At 50.1% G+C, this 14,245-nt stretch overlaps 1 protein-coding gene across 1 annotated transcript in view; it reads left to right on the plus strand.

The window, feature by feature from the left end:
• Window positions 1–360: 360 nt before the first annotated feature.
• SH3BP4 (SH3 domain binding protein 4) overlaps window positions 361–14,245 on the plus strand; it is a 79,548-nt gene continuing 65,663 nt past the window's right edge. The window contains exon 1 of the mRNA XM_080933341.1: window positions 361–488. The gene's annotated coding sequence lies outside the window, so the exon portion shown is untranslated. The remainder of the gene's footprint in view (window positions 489–14,245) is intronic.

Consider the following 14,245-nt stretch of genomic DNA (forward strand, 5'->3'; position numbering starts at 1 on the left):
CCCCAAAGCTCCGGGCACAGCCCCTACTCGCTCCAACCTCATATTGGCTACGCCCCTTTGGGCACGCCCCGCCCACGTTTGGCCCAGTATTGTCTAGGACCTGCCTCTCCGCCAGAGACTCCTCCTCGAGAGTGCAATTCCGTCCCGGGTCCCTACGACCCAGCCTGAGCTTGACCCCGCCTCTCACTCCCGCTCCGCCTCCAGTTTTGGCCCCGCCCCTCCCGCGGTCTCTGCTTGCGCTCCGCCTTCCTCGAGCCCGCTGTTTGCGCCCGAGCCCCGCCCGTGCTCGCGCCCCGCCCCGGCCCAGACCACCTCTGCGCCCGCCGGCGGGGACCAAGCGCTCTGGGCTGTCGCGGCGGCTGGGCACCTCACCACCTCCGTTGCCTCGATCGCTGCGTACGAGGTTCTCGGAGTCGCGCGCGTCCCCGGCCGGGTGAGCCCCACAGGACAAGGGAGCCGCAGGACCCGTGGGGCGCCATGCAAGCCAGGTAGGAACCCGGGGCCGGACAGCGCACCCTACCCCCGCGCGCGCTGTGGCTTCGGGCAGCATCCCGGGCGCAGGGGCGCGGCTAGCCTGGAGCAGCTCCCGGTGCCCTGCCTATGTGGTCACCCCTGGACCCGGGCTGCTGATCGTGGTCGCTGGGGCCTGGGGCGCGGGGAGGGCGGAGAGGGGTCGCGGCGCCACCCGCGCGGTACTGAGGAGGAGCGAAGAGAGCGCGGCTCCGGGTTAAACTTGGTGACAATGCACATTTCAACTTCTTCGGAGAGCCTTCCTAGGGGATGAAATTGAAAACTCCAGTTTCTGTCTTGGTGATCGAGTGACCGTGCAGCCCCGAGGTGACAGCGCCGGGGTGTGCGGGTGGGAGCGGTTAGGATAGTGGAGCGTTGTTCTGCAAGTGCTGTTTACCAGGAAGCCGCCCTGCGCCGCTCAGTGTGTCTTGTTAGAGGGTTTGGGGGCCAGGGGGCTCCCAGCTAGGATCTGGCTTGTAGTGTGCAGGTTTGGGGGGCTTGGTGCGGACTGTGGGGCTGGCTGGTGCGGGTGTGGGGCGCCTGCAGATGCCGCGCGGGAGGAGCGGTGGAGAGCTGGCTGGCCGCTCTGCTTGCGCAGAAGGTTGTGGAGCCTCGTGGATCTATGAGATTTGAAAGGGAATACCATGCTGGGCTTTATTCCTGTTTATTCTTCCCTTGTTAGTGCAGCAGATTGGTGTTCTGTGATTTAGCAGCAGAAATAAAGTTCGTATAACTTTTGCTCTGATAATAAAAACAATGAGTGTCCAGAGCGGAAATAAACAACACCAGAGATCTACGCGGATCTCACGTTCGTTGGGGTTGGGATGGGGGTGTCACAGCCTTGTAGATTTGATCGTTAAATTATACCTGGCGCCTTCTTGCCTAACTCCGAGAAAACCCTTGCATGAAACCGTCCACTCCCCGCCTTTCTGATTGTCTCGTGTCCAAAGTTTGGATATTTTGACCTGCCTTACCACAAAGGCTGTTTCTGATAGTCATGAGTACCCTTTTGATGTACTGGGGTTTCCCATGAGATGGTGGCTACAGATGGAGAAAAGGGGGGAGAGACGGGGGAACCCGGTACCTCAGCCCAGTCCGTGGTTTTGGTGCCGAGCCTTGTAAAAATGACAGTAATGATTCTCAATCTGCTTCCTAGGCCACCATAAAATTTAATGGGTGGTTTGCAGAGCGTTTTTGGCATCCTTAGATGGACAGCGGCTGTATTTCAATGTGCTAGGGAGCATTTAGCTGCTGTACGGTGTCATCTAGGTAGCTGGGTAAAACAAGCTACCTGGTGCTTGGTTATTCTGCCCAGGAAGCAAGATCTAGGCAGGCTCCAGGGATCCCAGAGCACACTCTTGGTGCAGGCTAAGTCTTTCCAAGTGAGAGGCTTGGAAGTAACTGCTTTTCTCAAGGACCCTTCCTGAAGCATCTTTTGGACTTGGGGGTGGGGTGGAGGTGTCCTAAAGTCAGGGGGCATTGGAACCCGGTACATGCAAAACTGTAGACTGCCCTGTAAATGTCTGCCCAGGTCACCCTCCAAGAGAGAGCAGTTGGTCCTGGGAGGACACATGAAGTGAACAACCTGGTTTCCCAGCGATTTGTTTTATGTCTCACGTGTTTACCGACTGAACAATGACCGCCTCTGAGGCTGGCTGCAGAAATGCCGGCAAGGCCTCGGTGGACTTTCCTTTTTTTTCCTGTTGTCCCCAGGTCCTGGCACCAGGCTTTAATGTTCTTAAAGAACAATTAATAAGGATCCAGACAGAGAGGTGAGGCACAAGCTGCCTTTTGTCCTCACCCTGTCTCCCCGCCGAGAGCCAGGCTGGAAGATTTTCTTCACGTTGCTGGTGACCCTTTGATAGTTTCGTTTCTAATTGTTGTTCCCACCAGCACTTTGATGTGTGGCCCGGGTCAGTTGCAGATGTGAGCTCACACAGGGCCTTGGAAGGATCCAGAAAGCTGGCTGGATAAATTGTCGATGAGGCACCCCTCACTCTGGTTGCTGTTTACAGAAGTTGTGTTGCTAATTTTCTGGGTGCAGGTAGAAGGGGCTGGGGGTGGGTCTTCCTAGAATTTCTCCTTTGCTATTTGCTAATCCAGCAGCAGGCTGAAATTATTCCCCTCTGGGCTGTTTGCATAGACTTTCTTTTTATTCTAATGTTGGTTTTAGTCTGATTATGAGATAGAAGAGTGAATGGTGAATAGGGGTTTACACCCTCGATTCCTGGGAGGCCTCTTGGGTTTGAGTTCTCTGTTCCCAGCCAATTAAGAGCCTTTGACTCTCTGTAGCTGGTGTGTGTCTGTGTGTGTGTGTGTGTGTGTGTGTGTGTGTGTGTGTGTGTATACAGGAGAGTCTCTTGGGGGAGAAGGCCATTGGTGTTTCTCCGAGAGCCCTTGACCTGAAAGAGGTTAGAGCCACTTGCAATCCCAGCTCTAAGCACAGCATCTTAACTCTCAGATGGAATCCTGTTCAGTAAGTGGACAGCTTTGTGGCTTCCTATTGCTTTGTTATTTTCAGGGTTGACACCTGTGTGGGATTGTGTTACCATCTTTCTCCGGAGACTTGGAATCAGGTCCCTGGGACATTTCCCAGGGCCCTAGAGATAAAGCACCAAGATATCTTTGTCCCAAGGTTACTATCTGACGGCCAGGAATGGGGATAACCAGCAGATAGCTGTGTCAACCACAAATGCACTGTTGGCTGCTGCATTTGTCTCCCCATTTCCAGTACAGCTTCTAGTGGCTTTGTGCAGGTCCTGGCTCTAGAAAAACTTTGCACAACACAAGCCCTACAGCTGCCCCTCTTTGGAAAAGTGACAGGAAAATTGTTGACCAAACCCCTAGACACTCAGGGAACAATGCGTCTACATTCAGTGTCCTCCAAGAAGCCTTGGCCAGCTACTCAGTAGGCTCCAGGGCATCTGTATTGCATAACTTCACACCCCAGGCATGGAGGCCAGCTCCTGGGAGAAGATGCAAGTCTCCAGAAGGCAGAGTTTGCACAGGGCTTCAGAAATGAAGGTGTTAAGGCTAAGTTTTAAGGAGGGAGAGGTGACCATCCTATATGGAAGAACAGCTAGTCTTTTGCTTACCCACCAGTTGTCAGCAAGCTGTGGAACACTGACTTCCATCGGATGGATGGATAAGACAACTAGACATCTTTTGTGTAACGGTTTTCTCCATTGCATCCTGCCGGAAATGGAGAGAACATTAAACAGTTAGGTAAGCAACTCAAAATAGCTTCAGGAAGTCCCTGAAACTGACCAGACTCACTAGGTCCCTTTCCAGAGTAAGCAACAGAAGCTGAGAGGATTCTGGGATCAGACCAGCTGCCTGGCAAAAGCAGAGGCCATTCTACTTACCGGAAAGAGGTAGAGACAAGCTGAGTTACTTAGAAAGGACACTCCAACCTGTTGAGATGTCTGCTGGCTGCGCAGTGTGCTCCTGGTTCTAGTGAGCTGTCACCCATGCTGGGGTAGGCTTTGGTGACTCAGCTGTCTTGAGTCATTTCAGTTCCGGTAAGTAAGCCCAATAAAACTCATTGGTTCACCAAGTTGGATTTTCGGTGGGGGCACTTGTACTTTGGTCTGTCATGGGCTTCCCATCTGGGATGAATAGACATATGTAGAGTCTCTCCAGGACAAGCTTTGTCATAAAAACAACATCACTCTAGTGATATTTTCTCTATCTTTTTGGAATCTTTCTGTATGCACTTCAGGGAGTCCACATAGATCCTCGCATGGACAGGAAAGCAGGCAGAATTGTGCTAGCTCTCCACCTCGATAGGTTGATGCATACTTGAGCCAGGATTTGAACCTGGATCAGTGCATTCCAGAGCTTGTGCTCGCGCATTCGCGCGCACACACACACACACACACACACACACACACACATTAAATTAAAGAAGCAAACACTCCCAGTCATGCATTTGGGGAGTGTTAAGAAACAGGCATAGAAATAGCCGGACGCTGTCTTTCTTCGCTGTTATAAACCAGCTCACACCCTGAAGGTGATGAAGCCTTCTCGGCCTGGTGGAAGGCAGCCAGCGTGCACCCTCCCTCCTGCAGCGGGTGTCTTCCCCCTACCTGTCTGCAGGGCAGAGCCGGATGCAGCGGGAAGATCTGAGGTTCTGCAGCTGCAAGGCTTGTCGGAGCTGACTAAGAAGCCTGCCCTGTACCACCTAGAGAGGTGTTCTGGACTGATGACATCACAGGAGTTAAGATGATAGGAAGGCTGTTAAGTGATAAGAATTCCACCTTCCTCTTTACAGCCGAATAAAAGACACACTAACAAGATTGTTCTTATCTGTTCAGTGGAGGCCTGTCCCAGGAGAACTTTGTGGATGACCGCCTGTTAGCTCAACTCTTCTGAGCCCATTGAATAACAACAACAAAAACTACAAATCTTTCTTTCAGAGAATTTTATGGATCCAAATTCTTTTCAGTCTTCTCCTGGCCACCTGTGAAGATCCCAGAGCCTGACTGAAATCTGAAGGCCTGTTTACCCAGCCTCTCGTGTAGGAGGCTAGGTGCCAGCTGTGTGCTGGGAACCTGCTCCAGGGGAGAAAAACAAAGAGCCTGGGTGGCAGCTTCTACCAATTTCTGTGGTTTAAACACTCCCACCGGGTGTGGGCTGGCAAAATTCCTACACATTTAATCATATTCGAGAGCCAGCAAAAGAAGAAAAAAAAGGGGGGGGGGTTCAGGTCATCTTGCATGTGCCGAGCTTCTCCACCAACCCCTTCAGTGAGGTGACATAATTGGCTAACTTGGGCAGGGTCTTTCTGGATGCAATCAAATGTTGCAGAGGTTTTATGGGGGAGGGGGTGTGGAAATCCGACACTATGCAACCTAATTTTACCAGCAAGGGAACCTCAAAACTCAGACCACCTTAAAATCACTAGGGACCTTAAAAATGTGTGTTTTGCTCCCATCTGGTAGGAACCTCTCTGGGTGTGGGCCTCTAGGTTTATAGAGGTGTGTGTGTGTGTGTGTGTGTGTGTGTGTGTGTGTGTGTGTGTGTGGTGTTGTACTGGTGGAGGTCAGATCAATCTTACTGTCATGCTAAGAAGCTACCCACTTTTTAATTTTGCCTGCCCATATGAGTGCCTGACTCCCGAGGAAGTCACAAGAGGGTACCTGAGTCTCTAAGACTAGTGCTACAGGTGACACCACCATGTGTGGGCTGAGAACCAAACCCAGGTCCTCTGCAAGAGAGACAAAGTGCTTCTAACCACTGAGCCATCTCTCCAGTTCTCCTATACCTTGTTTTTTTTAAACAAGGTCTCCCATTGGCCTCGAGCTCACCAGGTTATGCTGGGCTGGTTGGCCAGCGAACCCCTAGCCCGGGGATTACAAACATTGCACCACCATGTCAGCTTTCTGAAGTGGGCGGTAGGGGACTCAACTCAGGTCCTCCTGTTTTCCAAGGCAAGCACTTTCCCTCCTTAGCTGTCATCGATAACTTTCAAAAGTGCCCAGGTGATGCTCACACAAACTCAGGCTTCAGTACCACTGATGTATGCAATGAGGAATTTGGGTGAGAAGAAAATTGGACAGGTAGCTTGGGGTGAGGCATGGAAGAAGTCTGGGTAGAAAGGATTTGGTCCTGGGTGTGTTTGAGGTGATCTTGCATGTTAAAGCAGAGGTAAGGATGCCCAGCAGCCTTCCTGGGAACCATCCAGGTAAAGGAGGGAAATGGTCCAGGGCCATATCAAGGGTCTTTTTAAAAATCACTGGGCATGTCGCACATATAAGGGGCACTTATATTTTCTCCATCACGATTAGCAGTAAAATCATTTTAAAACCTAAGAACGCTTTTTAGCAGCATTAAGTACATGGGAAGTGTCCTTTAACTGTTAGCCAGCTATGGTTAGCAGATCTGGTTGGGAAGAGGTGTTGGAATCACCTCTGTGTTGTATGTGTAGTGTTGGAGAAGACACCAGGTCACAGGCAGGGGAAGAGAAGGAACCACAGGAAAGGGGACAAGCATAGGTTCTTCTCTGCTTTGTGGGTTCCGGAGACTCACTGTGAGGCTGCCACCTTAGGTCACCTGTGAAGGTGGGTAGAAGGGCTAAGGGTGTGCAGATGCAGAAGAAGGTGGCATCGGGTGCTGTGTGCTCTCACAGGAAACTGAGAGCCCTAGGATGAAGGCCCGGAGGCTTGTGGGTTAGGCCTGAAGGAGCTGTGCTGTTAGAGGGGAAGCCTCTAGGACAAAGGAGAATTACACAGTAACCGAAGCAGATCCATCAAGTGAAGGGTTAACAAATAGACAAGATGCTCTCAGCTATTCAGGAGCTGACATCCATGGGCAGTAAGGCCCCAGGGAAGGAGGGAGAGACATCCTTCAGGACTAGCAGGCTAAGAACAGCCTCTAAGTACCTGCCCAGGTGTTACATCTGCAGCCCTTTGCACAGATGTGTGAGGGCTGGGGTGGGGAGATTTTGTACTGAAGACATGGCTCATGGGATACCTTCATCCCCAGGGTCCCATCAGGCCCCCCGAACAGATATCCCCTGTTTTACCAAGGTCAAGAGCTGCCCGGTACCATTTGTCTATCTGTCCAGTGAACTTTTCCCTTTACGTGTGTGTGTGTGTGTGTGTGTGTGTGTGTGTGTGTGTGTGTGTGCATGTGTGCGTGCATGTGGGGGGGGAGTAACAAACCTAAGTGTGGGTGCACATCTCTGTACAGGTGACCATGCATATGTGCATGTGTATGTGGAGGCCAGAGGACAGTCTTGGATATCATTCCTCAGACACCATCTACTTGGTTTTACTTTACGAGACATTCTCTCTGACCTGGAACGCAGCAGTAAGCTTGGCCGGTTGGTCAGTCAGTCTTTCAGACCCCAGTACTGTGATTATGAGTGTCGTCACACCCTGCTCTTAGTTTTATAAGGTTCTGGGGATGGAACTTTGTCCCTTTGCTGACTGACCTCCCCTGCCCTTTTTATCTTACAGTCTATGCATCTTCTGTGCACAGTGGACTGCACTGGCCAAGGAATCACAGTGGCAACTCTGACAAGCCTAACTTTCTCTTCTAAGACATCTTGGCACTCTAAAACTTAGAATATAAGACCAAAGTAATTTCTGGCTTTAGTAGTCTGGCTTAGGAATAATAATCAGCTTCCTTAGAAGTACTGTAAAGTAGCCGTTACAGAGTTGTATGCAATTTAGTTTTTAATTCTGGTAGATAGATATACCCTGCCTTAGTTGGCCAGTGTTATACCGTTGCTCTTTGTAAAGGGGCTTGAATGTTCAATAGCTTTAGGATACAGAGCTGTCCATAGGATATCCTAAAAAATTCAAGTGCATCTAAGTGTTTGAAATCCCCCAAGAATTATGGCTCTGACTGACAGCAATTTCAAAAGTTTGCCCGTAGCCTGTGCATATAGAAAATTTGGGCACGATGTAATGATCTTCCAGAAAACGAGTCATGGGTGCCTACGTATTACATATGAAATATTAACACGCCGTGCTGGCCCACAGCAGCCTATGCCCTGTGCAGCCCAGTGGTGCTTAGAGAGCGAACAGAGAGCAGCCACATAGACCTGGCTCTACAGTTTGCTCTTAGCTTCAGTCTTCTCCTGACATCCTACTACAAAGCTTATGTTACATTTCAGAAACCTGTCCCCAAAGCCTTTCAAAGAGCAGTTCTCTTCCTGGCAGGTACTGGGAAGCCATGGAATAATAGCTCACCTTCTAAGGGTTGGGGCGAGGAAATGGCATTTGAATTGGGTACCTCTCCAAGGCCATCGTGGAGATAAGACATGAGGGTCCATTGAAGACAGCAGCCACTGCAGATCTTTCTGTGTATGTTTTTATCAGAATTATCTGGATAGAGGCAAAGGACATGTCACTGTTTGGGGACAAACACACACACACACACACACACACACACACACACACACACACACACACACACACACACACTGTGGTTTTAGATTCTTCCTGACTTTATTGGGCTTTTCCCTCTAGCGGGCATTGCAACATGTCTGTAAGTAGCTGTTTCTTTGTGGTCAGTCAAATCTGAAATGGGCTAGTTTGCATAACCCGAAGTCATCCAGGAAGATCCCGGCTGGGAATTAAGTAACCGAACACCTATCAGGTTCTCCTAGCATGCAGCATTTGTACCAGGCCGTTGTGGCAAACAATAGCTGAAAGGAGACTTTGGTGAGCTGGAATTTGAGAACTCCTTTTCCCTGGGGGCCTCTACAGTGGCCTTTTGCTGTGCCAGTTTCTAGTCACAGTGCAGAGGAACCTGGGCTTCCCCATTCGTTCCTTTTGAAGTTGGGTCTCTATGTGGTGACCTCTTGCTGTTGGGATTTTCAAACGAGGTCACTAGAAGTGTCCACACCCTGTCTGAGGTGGATTTAGGATTCATTCTCACTTTGGACCTCTCATACACTGGAGTGTGTTCTTAAATGTTGAGTAAATGGAGTGTTTTGTGCCCAGGGTAGTGACACGCCGAAGGTGTGACCTGGTCAGGATGTCATCAGAACAGAGTGCTGGGTTTTGAGTCTTTGGACATTCCACCTGACCTTTAAAGAGCCAGTGTGTTTACCTTGTCCTTTGTTCAAGGTCCTGGGGGGAGGAGGAAGAGGAGGAGCCCAATTGAGGTAGGGGAGGGGAATAAGGAAGAGGAAGAGAGAGATGAGATACTGCAGTGTGTGCTCCAGGACCCAGACATAGGTTGGTCTGCTCTGCCTGACAGCATAGAAAGACCCTAGGCAGGTGGGAAGCAGCTTGCTAGAGGATTCTCTGCCTTGCTTGGCTGGGGGTTGGGAAGCATGTTGCCACCAGTGATGGCGGCATCACTTCACAGATGCATGAGTTGTTGACAGAACATGCTTTCTCTTTTCTAAAAATTCTCTGTCTGTCTGTCTGTCTGTCTCTCCCTCCCTTCATTCCCCCCTCCCCACACACACCAACTAACCAAAATCTGTTTCTGCATTGAATTTACATCAATAACTACACGGTCCTTTTAGAACAAAAGAAAGTTAAAGGGGAGAAAGTCCACATCAGCAATGGTCCACACACTGACGATGGAATCCATTCACATTTTCTACATGAGTGTCAAGATCTGAGGGTCCGTCATGGTGCTTCTGGCTACAGGGATCTGTTTTTGAACAAATACTTGGGTTTTTTTTTGTTTGTTTTCGTTTTTTGTTTTGTTTTTAAGCTGCTTGTCTGAAGTTGATGTGTTTGGGTTGATAAATAGGATTTGCATTCCTGCTTTTGACGCCAGATTCGTGTTGAGGTTTATCATGTACGTTTTATATTTATTGAGACAGGGTCTCAGTATGTAGCCCTGGCTCTCCTAAAATTCGCTGAATAGACCAAGTTAGTCTTGAACTCGAAGGCGATTTTCTTGCCTCTCTCTCCAGAGTGAGGTGCTGGTATTAAAAGCACGCTTACCGTGTAACCACACAGTTCATAGTTGCTCTGAACATAAGCTACACTCAGCCAGGGAGCATCTCATGAACATCAGCATCTTTCAGTGTAAGTTTCCCTTAGAATGAGTCCTACTTTTACTCTGCTCAAAAGTCTGTGAAGCACTTCTCACCACGTCTGACTAGTGGTGACTGTCACCCCTGTACAGTAAAGCCCCTCTCCCAGTGATGCTGCTGGGGGCAGGGTCTGTTTGCTCTAAAAGCAGCCTCCCTTGCCTACCCCTCCTCGGGGCTGATTCCTCAAGGTGCTTTTGGAAGTTGTGTTTCTGTTGGGACCCTGGGGTGGAATGAGGGACTGCACCTAGGAAGGGTACGGGTGGTGACTTCCAGGTGTTCAGACTCGAGAGCCAGGGCCTTGAGCTCTTCTGGTCATGCCGTAGTATCTGGGGAGATTTTGAAAAAGATAAAGATAAAGAGCATTTTGATTTAGCACAGGGAAGGATGTTGCTGACTTGACTTTGGGAACCTCCTGCGTTTATTCAGAGAAGTCCTGGGTCAGGCTACTGATGGCCAGGCCACAGTTCTCCCTCCAGACTGCAGTCTGGTGTCATAGGACTTCTCCAGTCTGGCAAGAGAGGAAAACCAATTTATGGGTGGAATATTTTTTTGGCCCGTCTCCTGAGAATGGTTTTGGCACTGACTGTTCGTGTGACTCATCTACCCATTGGTAACATGAAGCAGCATTTTGGGGGCCTTGTAAAACCCTAAGGAGGGTCACGGACTGGCTTGACTGGCGGTCTGGAACGGTCTGGAACGATCAGGGCTCATTAGCTTTGTTATTTGGTTCTGAGTGCCAGGGGCTCCCTTCCCTGGGTTTGAGGTTGAGAGCTGGGTTTAGTGTTAACCCACTCACTGCCTGACTAGGTGTGTAGACCCCAGAGACAGCCCTGCTGGGGTGTTTACTCATTACAGGAGAAAGTGTTAAAGTACACGGAGGGGGGGGGGTAGGGATTACAGGTTGAAGTTGGGGCAAGGGAGGACTCCCAAAGAAGCCTTATGACATGTAGGAAGGTGTAGACCAGGTTAGGTAAGGTAGGAGTTTGTGGGCTACAGGTTCCAGGCTTGCAGAACCCAAAGAACCAAAAGGTATGAAATGGAAAGAGAGTTTCCAGAGCACCTGAGGAGGATACCAGAGGCAGGTGCCTGGTCAGACACGGTCCTTCTGGCTTTCTGTCAGCTTTGAACTTTATTTGAGGACACTGGGGACATTTGATTAGATGTGTGAGCATGATTTAAAAGGCCAGGGGGCATGCTGCCCAGGAGGTGAGCAGTCCAGGGGGTGGCATAGCTTGGGAGGTGACCTGGCAAGGGACTGAGACCTGGAGTCCCTCCTCACAGTCTTGGTGTGCAGAGGAGTTGGGCTCCCTGCCTGCAGCCTCACACGAATGCCACACAAGTGGAACAGTTTCCTCCAGTTCCATTGGGAGATTTTTATAAAATTACTCTCTTGAAGGGCCTCTCCCTATAGGTCTACATTTGATCGCCCGGTTGCCTCTGCTGATGCAAATAGATTCCTCTGCCTGTGTCGGCTTTTCTGAAGTTGATCAGGAAGGAGGCTGGTCCCCTCTGAAGACCATCTTCTCTACACCCAAGTTTACTGTTAACTTGTAGATCACCGACTACCAGAGTGATGCCTCTTGAACACACCTACACCTAGATAGTATTCTTTGGGAAATTTGGATACCGCCTGATTCTGAAGAAAGGGGAGGTCCTCAGCATCCCCAGGGGAAGTTCTTAGGATGCTACCACCAAACCTAAGAATGATGTCACAAATGCCTTTTAAAAAGCCATCTAGAAACCGACTTGCTAAGCGTGAGTTTGATTCTTACAATGGAGAGGAGTGATCTCTGTGAGCTGGGAAACTCTGCTATGCCAGGAGGCGGAGTAACAGCTGACTGACACACTCAGAGCTAAATGCCAACTGACTGCTTTAGCAGATGAAAAGAAACCGGGCACTGTGGGAAAATCTCGGGCGCCTGTGACTGTGAGGTTATGAATTTGTTTGTGGTTGTCTTTGCCTTCAGTTGGTGCTGCTGGTAGTCATCAACAGAACTCGCAAACAGTGTCCGGTTAGGTGTGAGCTTTGACATGGAGACCATTGGGTCACTCCCGCTATTTAAGGAAACAAAGCAAAGTGTGCCTTTGAAATGGGAGCAGAGAGGGTCAGAGGAGTGGTGGTAGCTGCTGTTTGCCAAGGCTTACCAGACAGTTACATCAGGATCTTTGACTTATATAGTCTCCAGGGACATTCACGGGGTTAAATAGTCCTGACCCTGGTTTGTTGAGAAAGAACTGAAGCCACGACAGTGCATCGATTAAGTCATTTTTATGGATGGCAGGTTCTTCCAATACCGACCAATTGAGCATCGCCTGTCTAGCAGAGACTCCGGAGCTTTGCTTTGTTATAGGTTCGAGAGGAACTATTGGATATCATAGTTGTACTGACTTGAGAGGCCAAGCTTGTATAATCTCTGCTCTCGAGTCTTGGATACTCATGTCCAACCTGTCTCTGGTGTGCCAGGCTAACGGTAGTGACAGACAGGGCCTCCTACATTTCTGACAGCCTGTCCAGAGTCTTCAGCATTTTGCCTGGAAACTTATTTTTCTGTCCCAGTTGAGGGAGTGGGGACTTGACTGTGTTCGTGTTAACAGAGAAAGTAAATCACACTGAGTTGAGAAGCCCCGAAGCCAGCAGTAAGGACCAGACTGTCTTCCTCGGGCTGCTCTCAGTCTGGTCGCAGGCCCTCCAGATTCCACAGGCCATTGCTGGAACCAGTCTGAAGGGCACAGTGGGAGGCAGGAACCAGGGATGGCAGGTGACATGTGAGAGGGGGCCAGAAAACATCCCGGTGGATAATCTGAGGAGCCTGGTGTAGTCCAAAGGCAGGAGGCGAGGCTTGACTGGGTGAGATCCTGGGTGAGAGCATGTGGAGGTGTTAGAGGAGCCGCCATCCTCACCCTGATGCTTGGCTTTGCCATCTCTCACCTCCTGGCTGTCCCCAGGCTACCTGTGCTCTTGGCCTGTGGAGCGGTCTGTATGCAGTAGTTAGCACCCTCCACTCTGCTCCCTGAGCACCTCTACACCTAAAACTTAGGGCACTGGTATTGACCTGTTCTCATGGTAAAGGAGAATTCTCCTGTGCTGTGTCTAGTGTCTGCCCTCACATCACAGCCCCTCCCATCTCTTCCCCTTTTCCATAGGCTCTTCTTACCATCCTTACCCTTCAGTGTTCACAGAGATACTGTTGCTGTAGCTGCCTTGTCCAGAGCTCTGCCGCAAAGCACTCCGGTATGATGTGACACCGGCTGCTTCTCCTCACGCCCTCCTTGGCTCCATCCGGGCCTACTTACTGCCTGGTTGAGGAGATCTGCTCATGGCGCTCCGTGGAAGGTGTTGGAGAGGCATCTTTGACCTCAGTGATCTGTGCCACACATCTCCATATGCTGTTTTTCTGATCACCCACCAGTAAGATGCTCACCACTTGGTGGACCAGAGTACCTCTGGCCACTGTGCAGAAACCCACCCCTTCCCAGTGGGTGGCCTCAGATGCCTGGTTCTTTTCTCAAGTCCTCAGTGGAAGGAGTGAAGAGTGGGGGCTGTTTGGACTGTGGTCTACCAGAGACTCCCTCTCAAATTAATAGTAATGATGCCTGACAGAATGTTCTAGAATGACCTTTCTTCTAACACAGAAGTGATGGCTGCTGGAATGTTCTGAATACTTTTTGAACTCTGCTCAGTGTGGCTATTTGGAGTTGGCAGTGTTTGTGGTTATTCTTGGGCACTTGCAAAGCGGTCGGTCGTGTTTTCTCTGGGACGGAGAACTTGGCATAGATAATTGGTGTTGTTCTTCCTGTTGCATGCTGGACATCTTTATCAGGCAGCCCTGGTATCGACAGAAAGGTTTCTGTGTGGCTGGTCTTCACGCCTTGGTGATAGCTTCCTTCCTCTGTTCTTTTGAAAATTAGATCTAGTTGTCTTATATAGCCCAGACCTCCTTTTCATAGGGATTGTGATGCCCACAGTGGGCTGGACCCTCCCACGTCAATTATAAAGACAACCTCTCCCAGACAAGGCCATAAGCCAATCTGATTTGGGTTATTAATTGCGGTTCTGCCTTGCCAGGTGATTCCAGATTGTGTGTGAGTGACAATAAAAGCTAACCATGATGGACCGTGATGCTTACTGCCACCTGGGGTTACACCCAGACCCCTTGTCCCCTTTCCAGTGGCCCCTGGGGGGCAGGGAATGCTGTCTCTGCTAGTGCTGTAAAGAGTTTTCTT

This window comes from Micromys minutus (genome assembly GCF_963924665.1).
Source record: "Micromys minutus genome assembly, chromosome: 19".
NCBI lineage: Eukaryota > Metazoa > Chordata > Mammalia > Rodentia > Muridae > Micromys > Micromys minutus.